Raw genomic sequence first — 18,103 nt, 5'->3', positions numbered from 1 at the left:
ATATTGAAAATCAGAAGCCATATACTTTGGTGCAGTGCTGTAACTTCCAAGTATTTCTCACCTCCACTACCCTTTTCCCGTTATTGCAGATCATTATTGTTGGTGTTTTGTATTATTTGTATGTGACCAAAGTAAGTTATGAAATATTGGTTAGCTCATAGAGTTGTATAGTTGTTGTAGATGAATACTAAAATCAGAAGCCTCAGTTACGCATATCATAGTTTTGAGTTAGTTTTGCGGATGGATATAATCATGTCCATCCAGTAGTATGATTTAACCCTGCAGGTCTGGAACATGCGTGACTCCAACCACTACTTTGGATATGTTTTTAGCAGTGCTACTAACATATTATTTTTGTGGAGAACAATAGTTATAAAAAACCGAGTAATATCATTAAACATATAAAGGTCAAGGATATGCTAGGCACAACCACGCCATCCACGTCATCTGTGAATAGTTCAGCGACTCGGGCGAGAGCGGGCAAGAGCGAAAGAAAAATGAACGACCCCGCGTCCTTCCTCACACCGCGTACCTGCGTCCTTCCTCACAACCCTAGCCGCCGCCCCTTCTCCTCCCATCGCCGCCCCCTCCTCCTCCTCCCACCTCAGTCGCCTCCCGGGCTTCCCCTAGCCGCCGCCTCCTCCTCCTCCTCCTCCCATCTCAGTCTCCCCCCCATCGCATCTTGTCCGCCGCCGGTGCGGAGGCGAGCTTCCTGGTGACGGCGGCGGTGCTGGATTCAATCTGCAGGAGAGAGAGGGAGGTGTGGCTTCGGAGGGTCTCCGCTGGCGTCGGCCTGCGCCGGAGAGGTCGGGCGCGACCTGGCGATTGGAGTTTGGAGTTCGTGCACTGCTGCCTCTTCCGCCAAGCAGGAGGAGCACGAGGTGAGCATCTGCTAGCCTCATCCCTTCTCAACCCCTTTGGTAATTGCTCGTGGGTTGGTGTTGGTCCATCAGCGGGGGCAGAGCTACAGGCGGCGCTCCCGTAGGGATAGGGTGGAGCTGCAGGGGAGGAGGCCGGCGACAGGGGGAAGGAGCAGGCCTGTGAGACGGGCAAGTGGCAGGGGACAAGTAATCTGCTCTAATTATCAGTTTCTTACAATTTGTAATAGCAAAACTCTTCCTTCCTTGCGATACATTCACTTCCATTTAGCTGTAGCATCTCTTTTTATTAGTGAAGCTCCTCATCCTATTCAGTCTCGCTATAACCGACAAGTAAAAACATACCTGCTGAATTTTGGTGCCTAGGCACATGCTTTTGTTTCTTCAGATATATTATTGACTACTTAAGATGACACCAGTCACATTTTTCATTACACAAGATGATTTTGTTATGTGTCATGCTTCCAGGAAAAGTTCAAGCTCATACAACGATGCTGTTGTTTTCGACCTCCAAGGACACGTGCCGGCATCCGGGTACGCAAGCAACCAATACAACCACGACATGGTGCAGTCGGCCTTCTCCGACGAGCTTCCGCCCCTGCATCAACAGCAGCACCGCGCTGGCTGTTGAAGCATCGAGTTCAACAGCGGTGGTAAGATGGCGACCATCCCTTCCTTGCTTGCTTGCAACGATTTAATTTTCACCTGGCTCACTAGATTGGTTTGGTTTGGGGGTGCTCTCATCTGATCCCTTGGAGGTGGATTCACTTTACATGGATGGAAACGGATGCCCTTTATTTTGTTTCTTCTGTAACGAATTCCAATCAGATGGATTTGGTGTCAGTTCACTTGTACACATGGATGAATTAGAGGGGGTAATTCTGTTCAAAGCGAGACACATGGATAGTTCAACCCCGCTTTTTTTGTTGTCGTTTCTGCTACAACAAATTCATCAGCTGAGCCAGGCAAACAATGCTACAACTCACTTTTGCAGCTACGTTCACTTGCAATCAGAACACCATGCCTATGCTACAAAAAATGATAGCAAACCTGCACACCAACTCAGACAGTGAATTCACATTGCACAAACAATTGCCTAACAAGATTCAGATTTTAGCTAGCAAATATGTCCCCTGCTAATCCAAAGGCTCTCTTCTCTGGAATCTGAATGTACCCCACTATGCATGTTGCAGGCAATGAACCCTTCTACAACAGAAAATATCAGGAAGCAGCAGCTCAGTATACCGAAACTCTGAAAAAGAATTTGAATGAGTCTGCAGTAAGAATTTTGGTTTAGAGCAATTACACCTTATATAACATCTGAAGGCAACTTATATGAGCTGTTTTATTTGTTATTATTCTGTCACAACACTTCTGTCAGCTGTCATACTTTGTATAATACATTGGTTAAATTTGTTTCTCCATTCAAGCTGCAGGGGAGGGGGAGGAGGCCGGCTACAGGGGGAAGGAGTAGGCCGGTGAGAAGGGCAAGTGGCAGGGGACAAGTAATCTGCTCTAATTATCAGTTTCTTACAATTTGTAATAGCGAAACTCTTGCTTCCTTGCCCATAAGAGAAAATACACCAATTTTTTTATCACCTTAGCTTGTCGATGGCATACCACCCTGTACTGTGAGCCAGCAATCGATCTGTGAGCCCTCTTGCACTATATTATGTATCAGGGTTGTAACGCTATTATATTTGGGAGGACGCTCTAAGTGGAAAGTACGGATATGTTTCAGAGAGTACGGATATGTTTCAGAGTGTCGCAAAGTAAAAGTTGGTATGGTGCCAGCCTAGGTGATGTAGTCCAAAAGGAATCTCTCGAGTTTATGAGTTGATAGTATATTTGAATCTCTTGGGCTGTTGTAGATTTTGTTCTTCCCCACTTCTAGATCTTCCACAAGTAAAAGTTGGTATGGTGCCAGCCTAGGTGATGTAGTCCAAAAGGAATCTCTCGGGTTTATGAGTTGATATTATATTTGAATCTCTTGGGCTGCTGTAGATTTTGTTCTTCCCCACTTCTAGATCTTCCACAAGTAATCTTTTTATTTTCTAAAATATGTATGTTCGCTCATTGGACTGCAACAGCCAGAGATGCTAGAGATGGAGACTAAATAGCGAGGAGAAGCAGATGAGAATATTGATTTGGAAATTCGAAGTATTAAACAATTGGTCTGGCCTTTGGCCATGGTAAGGTAACTTCTGTTTTATAAGGTTGGCCGAATGATATCATTGTTGTTTTCATGTTTTCACGTTCGATGAAATGTTTGTGTGCTGACCATGTTGTTTTTTTGGTTTCAGCCTGTTTTTTCTAACATCCACCTTGGTCTCCTTCTCGATCTTGCCTGCCTTGCTCGTGTGCTTCTCCTTGTCAGCTCAGGTAAATGGACTGTTCTTTTGCTTGTCTTTGCACCATTTCATTAAATGCTTGTGCTACTTCCATTTTTCTTATAGGCATAGCTAAATCCAGAGGTGTTTTGTATTCAGAATAGTAGGAATAAAATTTAGAGAAACACAAGCGTGCAGGCTGCCAATTTAGTGCTCGTGTACAACCATTCATTATTCTTCCTATTTCTTTGTTCCATTAATTCAAGAGAACTACAAAAATGATTAGGAGAGGTTTTTCCGCTCTTTATAGTCAAGCTCGCCTATCAGTTAGTGATGGTGCTGGATATGGCCGCCATGTAAGTTCTTCTACAAAACAGACATATTTACTATATCTATTTTATTGGGAATTTCAAGTGATTTTCCGCTGTTAAACAACTATTGTTCTAACAAAATCTATGTTTCAAGCATGTCTTCAATATTTACTTTGAAAAAACTAAATAAGAAATTTTTCGTTATAGATTGGGTTAGAGAACTGACCAATCTCATCATCGCCATCCCTCCCAATTTTAATATGGTAAAATAAACTGTGTGCCATACCTGATGAAAATACATAGCCATGTGGTGGGAGTTTTCCTTCCTGTAGTTTTTAGTGTGTAATGACACTGTGATTAAGCTAATCTTAGAGATTGTTAATGTCCACTCTCTTTTCATCTGATTTCCATTTTTGACATGGACATATACCATGCGGTATACTCCCTCCGTAAATAAATATAAGAGCGTTTAGATCACTTCCCTCCGTAAAGAAATCTAAGAGCTTTTAGATCACTAAAGTAGTGATCTAAACGCTCTTATATTTATTTACGGAGGGAGTAATATTTAAGAAGAATGACTTGGAAATTTCAAATAGATGGTTACTCTTACCCGTAGTTTATTTGGGAGTGAGATATGTATGCTGATAGCGTCTAGAGATACCTTCTAATCAATAAAAATAAGATCTGATCGTGCGCTATATGTTGATTCTCTTACATATGTATTATGACAAAATTAAGGCACATATGTTGATATTGGACTGATAACCTTAGTACATGAAAAGGTGTTGAAAAGGACGCAATCCTTCAAAGATATGTAGTACTCCCGTCCCAAAATAAGTGTCTTAACCTTAGTACTTTAGTACAAAGTTGAGACACTTATTTTGAGACGGGAATATGTTATAGGATCCTCGCTTTATTTGTACCCATCTGTTGTAAGGAGATTATCTTGTCCACTTATTATTCTTATTATTTGTCCTTTTCGCATTAATCGTGAGCTGATGTTATTTGCATATTAGTCCAAGAACAACAATTGCTCTTTGTTGTGGCATTACTGGAGAAATACAAAGGTATATACCCGCTTCCCACTACTCGGGGAGATCCCTGAGGCATTTGAATCTTGTGGGACTCCCACACATCTTATAGGAGCATCAACAAGTGGATGGGCCTATCCATTTTTAAGAAAAGCTTTAGGCCTTGTTCGGTTGACAGGGATTTAGGAGGGGTTTGGCAGGGATTGAGGTGGATATAATCTCCCACAAGTCAAAATCCACCCAAATCCCCTCCAATCCTCTTAAGAAGAGGTGTAACCGAACAAGGCCTTAGATGTGTTCAGACAGTTTCTGATTCAAACGAAAACAAATAAGAAAGGATATATTGATTATATTACATAATCTTATTTGATTTTCCAGTGAAGTTCAAACTTGAGAACTTATTCGAGTATTTAGTGCAAAGATAATTAAATGAAGTTCCCAAAATGCCTCTGTCGGTTTTAGTTGCATTTGAATTTTTTTATTTGGATCCTTGTACATTCAAACAGTTTCTGTTTCAAAAGCAAACAACTGAGAGAAGATAAGATGCTGAAGCAACACCCTAACAGTGGTTGCAGTAGATCTCTCTCTCTCTCTCTCTCATTCTCTTTCCATTTTGGTTGACCATTCTTTCTTTTCTTAGGTCTTCGATCCGATTCTTCTTCAACGAAGCTGACCATGATCTCCTACATGTGTTGCCCTGCTCCCTGAAGCATCCTTCTCTCTTCCAGATCCAACTCTTTTCGTTCTGGTTTTAACTATGCTTATGATTGCCTGTCTTGCCTATATTCATTCGCCATACGCAAGTCTACTGGTGTGTGCCAACGGAAATTATATTTGCATAATCAGATTAGATTATATGATTTCCTGACCTTGATTCCTCCTCGATTGGTTACTAAAATATATGTACAATTCTTCCATTCTGTGCTTACAATCGCAAAGTTAATGCCTTCAATTTACTTAAGCTATAGAAATCTGTTTGATTTCCTCTAGACATAGGTATCATTGTATTCCTGAATCCATTTGATTTCATGTCTCTGCTGTTATATTTATGATCTTGTAATCTCATGTCATCGGTTTGCTCAGGGGTTATTAGATTCTTGATGGTCATGCATGCTAAAACTTTTTCGATCATCATTCTTAATATACACTCCATTTACAGCTTGTGCCTAACCTTTGGATTTATCTTTTTTCAAAGTGCTCCTCATGGAGTTGGTTGAGCTATCCAACAAGTTTCTGGCTGACGTAATGTTTGAAAAGCTCTTGCTCCTAAACCAGTCTACTTCGTAAGTAGCTCGAGCAGGGTGGATATGCATGTAGTTGAGTTTTACCCCACAAAGGAGCATCTCCACATTTCAGTAGAATGAATTGCGCTGTCAAGCCACGTATGTAAGGATAGGGTGTCATCGATGAATCGTGCGGCTGTTCGAGCCATCAGGTTCATGGAATGCAGAAAGCACAAGGTGCATGTTGATTTCAACTATGAGCAGAAGAAATAAAAGGCATATGTAAGCGTCACAGACAAGCTACTCTTAAAAGGAAAAGAAATCAAGCATTTCCGCATTTCAACTATGACTAGGGAAGGGTGTGACAATGTGGATGAAGCGCGTGTTGCATCTAACAAAATCCATGTTCTTGCTGGAGCTACTTCTTCAATGGCTATCTGTAATATCAGACAAGCTCTTCTAAAGATTCATGGTGTTGTGGTTGAACTTCTGAGCGTTACAAGCACGGCATGTTTCTCACTGCAGAAGGAAGGTATATACCCATAGCAGAAGAAAGGTATATACCCCTATGATCCAGACTAAGACTCAAGCTGTGGTGAGGATTTTGTCGCTATGAACCAACCTTCAATGTAATATATAACACTATGTAGGAACATTATACGTGTATCTATTTCCCTATTCTACAAAGAGTTGTTTGCTCTCGCTCTTTGCGCCATTGGCGCAACGGGTCATATAGTACCAAGTAAATGATGATGTGTCTCAGACTCTGAACATATCCTGCAATGCAATAAAGGGTGCTCTCACTCTAAAATTATGAAAGCCAAAACATAGAAGGCTCATGAAATGAACAACAACCCCCGATCTGCAAATAGGGTAGCAAGAAATATATTTGTGAATTAACAATCAAATAATTAAACAATAGAAAAGTAGAACGACGCAGCAAGGCCCGCGTATGCTTCTAGTCCACCTTTCATTTGCCGTCCAGCACCGGCATCTTGCCATGCCCGTGGCTGCTGACGCTATTGTGCCGCCCATCCATCTATCAGCACAAGTTCTCCTATGACGTTTGACGTGGCTCCTTTTTCCTACCCTGCGTCTACGGCCCGGCGAGGTCACTGTCCTCGACCGGCCTCCATTGTCTGTCTCTTTGTAGCTCTTAGCACTAGCAGCCCCTAGCGCAAATCAACGTTCGCCAATTCTGAAGCCAAAGCCATTGCAGAATATCCTATGCGCTCCAAATGCATTAGTTTTCTGAATCATCATAAAAATCTGCGTGCACTCGTCGAGTCCGACAAAAGAATTTTTTTTATTGTTGACGTATAAATGCATGGTTCACCTTTCTCATCAGCTTAACCTTTTGGATGAATTTTCTTCTTTAAGAGAGTACGTCTAGCGTACTAGAAGGCAAAATTTTAAGTATAAGAATACTACCACTCATTGTGAACGATGAGCGTAGAGCAAACAACACACTCAGCTAAGACCAATACAACCACCAACAACTAAACAAAACTAAAAAGCAAAAGCGCCTACTCTAACTAAGAACAACACCGCTCCTTCGAAGACCACCAGCTCTCACTAAACTTTACTTGTCAACGCACCATCCACCCTAAATGTCTAAGAAGAAATGGCAAGTGAATGACAAGACTTGATCAGCTCCGAGGAAGACACTGTCTTGGACGCACTGGCGATGGTCGTACACAGCACCGCCGAAGATCAAAATAGGACCACGGCGAACACCAGAGGAAAGCAATGAGGAACCAAGTCGTGTCTCTAAACACGATGCTCCCAACAGAGGAGTGACGTCGAGGACGCCGCCATCATGTCGATCCTACCGAATCGAGGCTTTTATCGAGAGACAACAACCAACTCCACACGAGCGAGGAAAATGTCGAACACACCTCGACAACGCCTCCAAGGAGGGAAACGACACTCACGGGTGCCATCGCCGCCGTCTCGGCAAAAGCCATGCAAGATTTCCATCCGATCGTAACAAATCTTCGCACCTCGAAGAAATTGGGCAGCCCGTACAAGTAGCTGTTGGGGAACGCAGTAATTTAAAAAAAAATCCTACGCACACGCAAGATCCATCTAGGTGATGCATAGCAACGAGAGGGGAGAGTGTTTTCCACGTACCCTCGTAGACCGTAAGCGAAAGCGTTATGAAAACGCGGTTGATGTAGTCGTACGTCTTCACGATCCGACCGATCCTAACACCGAAGGTATGACACCTTCGCGATCTGCACACGTTTTCAGCTCAGTGACGTCCCACGAACTCTAGATCCAGCTGAGGTCAAGGGAGAGTGATATGTCTCCAACATATTTATAATTTTTGATTGTTCCATGCTATTATATTATTTGTTTTGGATGTTAATGGGCTTTATTTTACACTTTTATATTATTTTTTGGACTAACCTATTAACCGGAGGCCCAGCACAAATTGCTATTTTTTTTTTGCCTATTTCAGTGTTTCGTAAAAAAAGGAATATCAAACGGAGTCCAAACGGAATGAAACCTTCGGGAACGTGATTTTTGCAAAACAAATGTGATCCAGAGGACTTGGAGTGGACGTCAAGCAATCAATAAGGTGGCCACGAGGCAAGGGAGCGCGCCTAACCCCCTGGGCGCGCCCTCCCCCCTCGTGGGCCCCTCATAACTCCACCGACCTACTTCTTCCTTCTATATATGTTCACATACCCCGCAAACATCCAGGAGCACCATGAAACCCTGTTTCCACCGCCGCAACCTTCTGTACCCAAGAGATCCTATCTTAGGGCCTTTTCCGGAGCTCCGCTGGAGGGGGCATTGATCACGGAGGGCCTCTACATCAACTCCATGGCCCCTCTGATGATGTGTGAGTAGTTTACTTCAGACATACGGGTCCATAGTTATTAGCTAGATGGCGTCTTCTCTCTCTTTGGATCTCAATACAAAGTTCTCGTCGATTCTCTTGGAGATCTATTCGATGTAACTCTTCTTTGTGCGGTGTGTTTGTCGAGATCCGATGAATTGTGGGTTTATGATCCAGATTATCTATGAACAATATTTGAATCTTCTCTGAATTCTTTTATGTATGATTGGTTTATCTTTGCAAGTCTCTTCGAATTATCAGTTTGGTTTGGCCTAATAGATTGATCTTTCTTGCAATGGGAGAAGTGCTTAGCTTTGGGTTCAATTTTGCGGTGCTCGATCCCAGTGACAGAAAGGGAAACGACATGTATTGTATTGTTGCCATCGAGGATAAAAAGATGGGGTTTATATCATATTGCATGAGTTTATCCCTCTACATCATGTCATCTTGCTTAAGGCGTTACTCTGTTCTTATGAACTTAATACTCTAGATGCATGCTGGATAGCGGTCGATGTGTGGAGTAATAGTAGTAGATGCAGGCAGGAGTCGGTCTACTTGTCACAGACGTGATGCCTATATACATGATCATGCCTAGATATTCTCATAATTATTCGCTTTTCTATCAATTGCTCGACAGTAATTTGTTCACCCACCGTAATACTTATGCTATCTTGGGAGAAGCCACTAGTGAAACCTATGGCCCCGGGTCTATTTTCCATCATACAAGTTTCCAATCTATTTTATTTTGCAATCTTTACTTTCAATCTATATCATAAAAATATGAATAATACTTATCTTATTATTATCATCTCTATCAGATCTCACTCTTGCAAGTGGCCGTGAAGGGATTGACAACCCCTTTATCGCGTTGGTTGCGAGGTTCTTATTTGTTTGTGTAGATACAAGGTGACTCGCGCGTGGTCTCCTACTGGATTGATACCTTGGTTCTAAAAAACCGAGGAAAATACTTACGCTGCTTTACTACACCATCCTTTCTTCTTCAAGGGAAAACCAACGCAGTGCTCAAGAGATAGAAAGAAGAATTTCTGGCGCCGTTGCCGGGCAGATCTACGCCAAGTCAAGACATACCAAGTACCCATCACAATTCTTATCCTTCGCATTACATTATTTTTCATTTGCCTCTCGTTTTCCTCTCCCCCGCTTCACCCTTACCGTTTTATTCGCCCCCTTTTTTCCGTTCGCCTCTTTTTTGCTTGCCTCTTGTTGCTTGTTGCCCTTATGGCTTTACCAAAAGGTGTTGATCCTCACTTTAGAAGGTTGGAAGAAATCGAAAACAACGTTAGAAGTTTTATGTTCTTACAGTTTGAGCATAATAATTTCTTTAGAAATGAGCTTAAAGAACAAAAAGGTTTTATCGGTTTCTTGAATAAAGAGCTCGATGATATGTCTAAGAAATTTATGGTTTGAAACCTCAGTTTGCTCATCTTGAAAAATTAATTGCCCAAATTTCTGATAAGCAGGCCACTTTAGTTAATAAGATGGCCGCTAAACCAGAAGAGTTAGATAATAAAGATGAAGATATAAAAGTTATTGATGCGTCCCTTATTAAATCTTTGTTTTGCAATATGAATCTTGATAATGATGGGACTGAAGATAAGTCAACTTTAGTTAGAAGTCGTCCCAAAAATTCGGAGTTTTTAGATCTTGATGCAAAAATTGGTAAAAGTGGGATTGAAGAGGTCAAAACTTTAGATAGCAATGAACCCACTATCTTGGATTTCAAGGAATTTAATTATGATAATTGCTCTTTGATAGATTGTATTTCCTTGTTGCAATCCGTGCTAAATTCTCCTCATGCTTATAGTCAAAATAAAGCTTTTACTAAACATATCGTTGATGCTTTGATGCAATCTTATGAAGAAAAACTTTAGTTGGAAGTTTCTATACCTAGAAAACTTTATGATGAATGGGAACCTACAATTAAAATTAAAATTAAAGATCATGAGTGCTATGCTTTGTGTGATTTGGGTGCTAGTGTTTCCACGATTCCAAAAACTTTGTGTGATTTGCTAGGTTTCCGTAAATTTGATGATTGTTCTCTAAACTTGCACCTTGCGGATTCCACCATTAAGAAACATATGGGAAGAATTAATGATGTTCTTATTGTTGCAAATAGGAACTATGTGCCCGTAGATTTCATTGTTCTTGATATAGATTGCAATCCTTCATGTCCTATTATCCTTGGTAGACCTTTCCTTAGAACGATTGGTGCAATTATTGATATGAAGGAAAGGAATATTAGATTCCAATTTTCGTAAAGAAAGGGCATGGAACACTTTCATAGAAAGAACATTAAATTACCTTATGAATCTATTATGAGAGCCACTTATGGATTGCATACCAAAGATGACAATACCTAGATCTATCCATGCTTTTATGCCTAGATAAGGGCGTTAAACGATAGTGCTTGTTGGGAGGCAACCCAATTTTATTTTTATTCCTTGCTTTTTGCTCCTGTTTAGTAATAAATAATTTATCTAGCCTATGTTTTGGTTTTGTTTTTTATGTTTAATTAGTGTTTGTGCCAAGTAGAACCGTTGTGAAGACTTGGGGAAAGTCTTTTTGATCCTGCTGTAAAAAACAGAAACTTTAGCGCTCGCGAGAATTGCTGCCATTTTTTACTGGAGAGTGCTATTTAGTTAATTATTTTTGCAGATGGTTAATCGATAAATTCCTCACGTCCAGAAATTTATTTTAGAATTTTTGGGTTCTAGAATTATTCGAAACCTACAGATTACTACACACTGTTCTGTTTTTTACAGATTCTGTTTTTTGTGCATTGTTTGCTTATTTTGATGAATCTATGACTAGTAATAGAGTTTATGAACCATAAAAAAGTTGGAATATGGTAGGTTTAACACCAATATAAAAAAATGAGTTCATTACAGTACCTTGAAGTGGTGGTTTGTTTTATTTTACTAATGGAGCTCACGAAGATTTTCTTTTAAGTTTTGTGTTGTGAAGTTTTCAAGTTTTGGGTAAGGATTTGATGGATTATGGAACAAGGAGTGGCAAGAGCCTAAGCTTGGGGATGTCCAAGGCATCCCAACACAAAATCCAAGGACACCAAAAAGCCTAAGCTTGGGGATGCCCCGGAAGGCATCCCCTCTTTCGTCTTCGTCTATCGGTAACTTTATTTGGAGCTATATTTTTATTCGCCACATGATATGTGTTTCTCTTGGAGCGTCTTGTATGATTTGAGTCTTTGCTTTCTAGTTTACCACAATCATCCTTGCTGTACACACCTTTTGGGAGAGACACACATGAATTGGAATTTATTAGAATACTCTATGTGCTTCACTTATATCTTTTAAGCTATATAGTTTTTGGTCTAGTGCTTCGCTTATATCTTTTAGAGCACGGCGGTGGTTCTACTTTATAGAAATAATTGATCTCTCATGATTCACTTATATCATTTTGAGAGTTCTTTAGAACAACATGGTAATTCACTTTGGTTATAAATTTTAAATGCTAAGAGAAGTTGGATGCTTGATAGATGGTTTTGAGATATAAAGGTGATAATATTAGAAGTGTGCTAGTTGAGTAATTGTGAAATTGATGAATACTTGTGTTGAAGTTGGCAAGTCTGCACGTATGGTGAACGTTATGTGACAAATTTGAAGCATGGGGTGTTCTTTGATTGCTTTCCTTATGAGTGGCGGTCAGGGACGAGCGATGGTCTTTTCCTACCAATCTATCCCCCTAGGAGCATGCGCATAGTGCTTGGTTTTGATGACTTGTAGATTTTTTTCAATAAGTATGTGAGTTCTTTATGACTAATGTTGAGTCCATGAATTATACGCACTCTCACCATTCCACCATTGCTAGCCTCTTCGGTACCGTGCATTGCCCTTTCTCACCTTGAGAGTTGGTGCAAACTTCGCCGGTGCATCCAAACCCCGTGATATGATACACTCTATCACACATAAGCCTCCTTATATCTTCCTCAAAACAGCCACCATACCTACCTATTATGGCATTTCCATAGCCATTCCGAGATATATTGCCATGCAACTTTCCACCGTTCCATTTATTATGACACGCATCATCATTGTCATATTGCTTTGCATGATCATGTAGTTGGCATCGTATTTGTGGCAAAGCCACTATTCATATTTTTTTCATACATGTCACTCTTGATTCATCGCAATCCCGGTACACTGCCGGAGGCATTCACATAGAGCCATATTTTGTTCTAAGTATCGAGTTGTAATTCTTGAGTTGTAAGAAAATAAAAGTGTGATGATCATCATTAGAGCATTGTCCCATGTAAGGAAAGGATGATGGAGACTATGATTCCCCCACAAGTCGGGATGAGACTCCGGACGAAAAAAAGAAAGAAAAGAGGCCAAAAAAAGAAGGCCCAAATAAATAATAATAATAATAATAATAATAATAATAATAATAATAAATGAGAGAAAAATAGAGAAGGGACAATGTTACTATCCTTTTTCCACACTTGTGCTTCAAAGTAGCACCATGATCTTCATGATAGAGAGTCTCTTATTTTGTTACTTTCATATACTAGTGGGAATTTTTCATTATAGAACTTGGCTTGTATATTCCAGTGATGGGCTTTCTCAAATGCCCTAGGTCTTCGTGAGCAAGCGAGTTGGATGCACACTCACTTAGTTTGTTTGGTGAGCTTTCATATATTTATAACTCTAGTGCATCCGTTGCATGGCAATCCCTACTCCTTGCATTGACATCATTCGGTGGTCATCTCCATAGCCCATTGATTATCCGCGTCAATGTCAGACTTTCTCCCTTTTTGTCTTCTCACACAGCCTCAATCATCATATTCTATTCCACCCATAGTGCTATGTCCATGGCTCACGCTCATATATTGCGTAAAAGTTGAAAGAGTTTGAAAAGGCTAAGTATGAGACAATTGCTTGGCTTGTCATCAGGGTTGTGCATGATGAGAGCATTTTGTGTGACGAAAATGAAGCATGGCCAAACTATATGACTTTGTAGGGATAAGTTTTCTTTGGCTATGGTATTTTGATAAGACATAATTGCTTGATTAGCATACTTGGACTATTACTATTTTTATGTCAACAATAAACTTTTATCTTGAATCTTTCGGATCTGAACATTCATGCCACAATAGAGAAAAATACATTAAATAATATTCTAGAAATCATTCCACAATAAAAATTCTATTTTTATCATTTACCTACTCGAGGACGAGCAGGAATTAAGCTTGGGGATGCTGATACGTCTCCAACGTATCTATAATTTTTTACTGTTCCATGTTATTATATTATCTGTTTTGGATGTTAATGGGGTTTATTTTACACTTTTATATTATTTTTGGGACTAACCTATTAACTGGATTCCCAGCCCAAATTATTGTTTTTTGCCTATTCAGTGTTTCGCAGAAAAGGAATATCAAACGGAGTCCAAACGGAATGAAACCTTCGGGAACGTGATTTTTGGACAAACATGATCCAGGGGACTTGGAGTGGACGTCAAGCAATCAACGAGGCGGCCACGAGGCAGGGGGCGCGTCTACCCCCCTGGGCGTGCCCTCCCCCTCATGGGCCCCTCGTAGCATCACCAACCTACTTCTTCCTCCTATATATGTTCACATACCCCGCAAACATCCAGGAGCACCACGAAACCCTATTTCCACCGCCGCAACCTTCTGTACCCAAGAGATCCCATCTTGGGGCCTTTTCCGGAGCTCCGCCGGAGGGGGGATTGATCACGGAGGGCCTCTACATCAACTCCATGGCCCCTCCGATGATCTGTGAGTAGTTTACTTCAGACATACGGGTCCATAGTTATTAGCTAGATGGCTTCTTCTCTCTCTTTGGATATCAATACAAAGTTCTCCTCGATTCTCTTGGAGATCTATTCGATGTAACTCTTCTTTTTGCAGTGTGTTTGTCGAGATCGATGAATTGTGGGTTTATGCTCCAGATTATCTATGAACAATATTTGAATCTTCTCTGAATTCTTTTATGTATGATTGGTTTATCTTTGCAAGTCTCTTCGAATTATCAGTTTGGTTTGGCCTACTAGATTGATCTTTCTTGCAATGGGAGAAGTGCTTAGCTTTGGGTTCAATCTTGCGGTGCTTGATCCCAGTGACAGAAAGGGAAATGACATGTATTGTATTGTTGCCATCGAGGATAAAAAGATGGGGTTTATATCATATTGCATGAGTTTATCCCTCTACATCATGTCATCTTGCTTAAGGCATTACTATGTTCTTATGAACTTAATACTCTAGATGCATGCTGGATAGCGGTCGATGTGTGGAGTGATAATAGTAGATGCAGGCAAGAGTCGGTCTACTTGTCACGGACGTGATGCCTATATACATGATCATGCCTAGATATTCTCATAATTATTTGCTTTTCTATCAATTGCTCGACAGTAATTTGTCCACCCACCGTAATACTTATGCTATCTTGGGAGAAGCCACTAGTGAAACCTATGGCCCCGGGTCTATTTTCCATCATACAAGTTTCCAATCTATTTTATTTTGCAATCTTTACTTTCAATATATATCATAAAAATACCAAAAATACTTATCTTATTATTATCATCTCTATCAGATCTCACTCTTGCACATGGCCGTGAAGGGATTGACAACCCCTTTATCGCGTTGGTTGTGAGGTTCTTATTTGTTTGTGTAGGTACGAGGTCACTCGCGTGTGGTCTCCTACTGGATTAATACCTTGGTTCTCAAAAACTGAGGGAAATACTTACGCTGCTTTACTGCACCACCCTTTCCTCTTCAAGGGAAAACCAACGCAGTGTTCAAGAGGTAGCAGAGAGTTTCGTCAGCACGACGGCGTGATGATGAAGTTACCGATGCAGGGCTTCACCTAAGCTCTACAACGGTATGACTGAGGTGGAAATCTGTGGAGGGGGGCACCGCACACGGCTAAACAATCAACTTGTGTGTCTATGGGGTGCCCCCCTCCCCCGTATATAAAGGAGTGGAGGAGGAGAGGGCCGGCCCTCTCATGGCGAGCCCAAGGGGGGAGTCCTACTCCCGATGGGAGTAGGATTACCCCTTCCCTAGTTGGAGTAGGAGAGGAAGGAAGGGTGAGAGAGAGGGAGGGAAAGGGGGGCCGCCCCCCACCCAATTAGGATTGGGATTGGGGGGAGGGGCGTCCTCCACCTTGGCCGCCTCCTCCTCTCTCCCACTAAGGCCCAATAAGGCACATTGACTCCCCGGGGGATTCTGGTAACCCCCCGGTACTCCGGTAAATGCCCAAACTCATCTGGAACCGTTTCGATGTCCAAACATAGCCTTTCAATATATCGATCTTTATGTCTCGACCATTTCGAGACTCCTCGTCATGTCCATGATCACATCCGGGACTCCGAACTACCTTCGGTACATCAAAACACATAAACTCATAATACCGATCGTCATTGAACGTTAAGCGTGCGGACCCTATGGGTTCGAGAACTATGTAGACATGACTGAGCTTCATCTGCGGTCAATAATCAATAGCGGAACCTGGATGCTCATATTGGTTCCTACATATTCTATGAAGATCTTTATCGGTCAAACCGCATAACAACATACATTCTTCCCTTTGTCATCGGTATGTTACTTGTCCGAGATTCGATCGTCGGTATCTCAATACCTAGTTCAATCTTGTTACCGGCAAGTCTCTTTACTCGTTCCGTAATGCAACATCCCGTAACTAACCCATCAGTCACTTTTCTTGCAAGGCTTATAGTGATGTGCATTACCGAGAGGGCCCAGAGATACCTCTCCGATACACAGAGTGACAAATCCTAATCTCGATCTATGCCAACTCAACAAACACCATCTGAGACACCTGTAGAGCATCTTTATAGTCGCCCAATTACGTTGTGACGTTTGATATCACACTAAGTGTTCCTTCGGTATTCGGGAGTTGCATAATCTCATAGTCATAGGAACATGTATAAGTTATGAACAAAGCAATAGCAACAAACTAAACGATCATCGTGCTAAGCTAACGAGTCAATCACATCATTCTCTAATGATGCGATCCCATTAATCAAATGACAACTCATGTCAATGGTTAGGAAACTTAACCATCTTTGATTAACGAGCTAGTCAAGTAGAGGCATACTAGTGACACTCAGTTTGTCTATGTATTCACACATGTACTAAGTTTCCGGTTAATACAATTCTAGAATGAATAATAAACATTTATCATGATATAAGAAAATATAAATAACAACTTTATTATTGCCTCTAGGGCATATTTCCTTCAGTCTCCCACTTGCACTAGAGTCAATAATCTAGATTACACAGTAATGATTCTAACACCCATGGAGTCTTGGTGCTGATCATGTTTTGCTCGTGAGAGAGGCTTAGTCAACGGGTCTGCAACATTCATATCCATACGTATCTTGCAAATCCCTATGTCTCCCTCCTTGACTTGATCACGGATGGAATTGAAGCGTCTCTTGATGTGCTTGTTTCTCTTGTGAAATCTGGATTCCTTTGCCAAGGCAATTGCACCAGTATTGTCACAAAAGATTTTCATTGGACCCGATGCACTAGGTATGACACCTAGATCGGATATGAACTCCATCATGCAGACTCCTTCATTTGCTGCTTCCGAAGCAGCTATGTACTCCGCTTCACATGTAGATCCCACCACGATGCTCTGCTTGGAACTGCACCAACTGACAGCTCCACCATTCAATAAAAATACATATCCGGTTTGTGACTTAGAGTCAAACAGATCAGTGTCAAAGCTTGCATCGACGTAACCGTTTACGACGAGCTCTTTGTCACCTCCATAAACGAGAAACATATCCTTAGTCCTTTTTAGGTATTTTAGGATATTCTTGACCGTTGTCTAGTGATCCACTCCTGGATTACTTTGGTACCTTCCTGCTAAACTAATAGCAAGGCACACATCAGGTCTGGTACACAACATTGCATACATGATAGAACCTATGGCTGAGGCATAGGGAATGACTTTCATTTTCTCTCTATCTTCTGCAGTGGTCGGGCATTGAGTCTGACTCAACTTCACACCTTGTAACACAGGCAAGAACCCTTTCTTTGCTTGATCCATTTTGAACTTCTTCAAAACTTTATCAAGGTATGTGCTTTGTAAAAGTCCAATTAAGCGTCTTGATCTATCTCTATAGATCTTGATGCCCAATATATAAGCAGCTTCACCGAGGTCTTTCATTGGAAAATTCATATTCAAGTATCCTTTTATGCTATTCAGAAATTCAGTATCATTTCCGATCAACAATATGTCATCTACATATAATACCAGAAATGCTACAAAGCTCTCACTCACTTTCTTGTAAATACAGGCTTCTCCAAAAGTCTGTATAAAACCATATGCTTTGATTACACTATCAAAACGTATATTCCAACTCCGAGAGGCTTGCACCAGTCCATAAATGGATCGCTGGAGCTTGCACACTTTGTAGCACCTTTTGGATTGACAAAACCTTCTGGTTGCATCATA

The 18,103-nt window shown here is 41.1% G+C and overlaps 1 long non-coding RNA gene across 10 annotated transcripts; it reads left to right on the top strand.

Moving 5' to 3' along the window:
- Positions 1-473: 473 nt before the first annotated feature.
- LOC123188392 (uncharacterized) lies at positions 474-6,741 on the top strand. Of its 10 annotated transcripts, XR_006494610.1 has the most exons (7): positions 478-881; positions 1,347-1,531; positions 2,072-2,157; positions 2,309-2,383; positions 2,969-3,075; positions 3,182-3,260; positions 5,191-6,739. It is a non-coding gene; the product is annotated as an uncharacterized lncRNA (long non-coding RNA). The 10 variants fall into 10 exon arrangements; XR_006494613.1 differs by having other exon boundaries at positions 474-881; positions 2,309-3,094; positions 5,191-6,741; XR_006494612.1 differs by having other exon boundaries at positions 2,969-3,070; positions 3,182-6,739.
- Positions 6,742-18,103: the final 11,362 nt, after the last annotated feature.

This window comes from Triticum aestivum, chromosome 2A, assembly GCF_018294505.1.
Source record: "Triticum aestivum cultivar Chinese Spring chromosome 2A, IWGSC CS RefSeq v2.1, whole genome shotgun sequence".
NCBI classification, from domain to species: Eukaryota; Viridiplantae; Streptophyta; class Magnoliopsida; order Poales; family Poaceae; genus Triticum; species Triticum aestivum.
The sequence above is the reverse complement of the archived record's forward strand: the minus strand, read 5'-3'. Positions and strand labels throughout refer to the sequence as shown.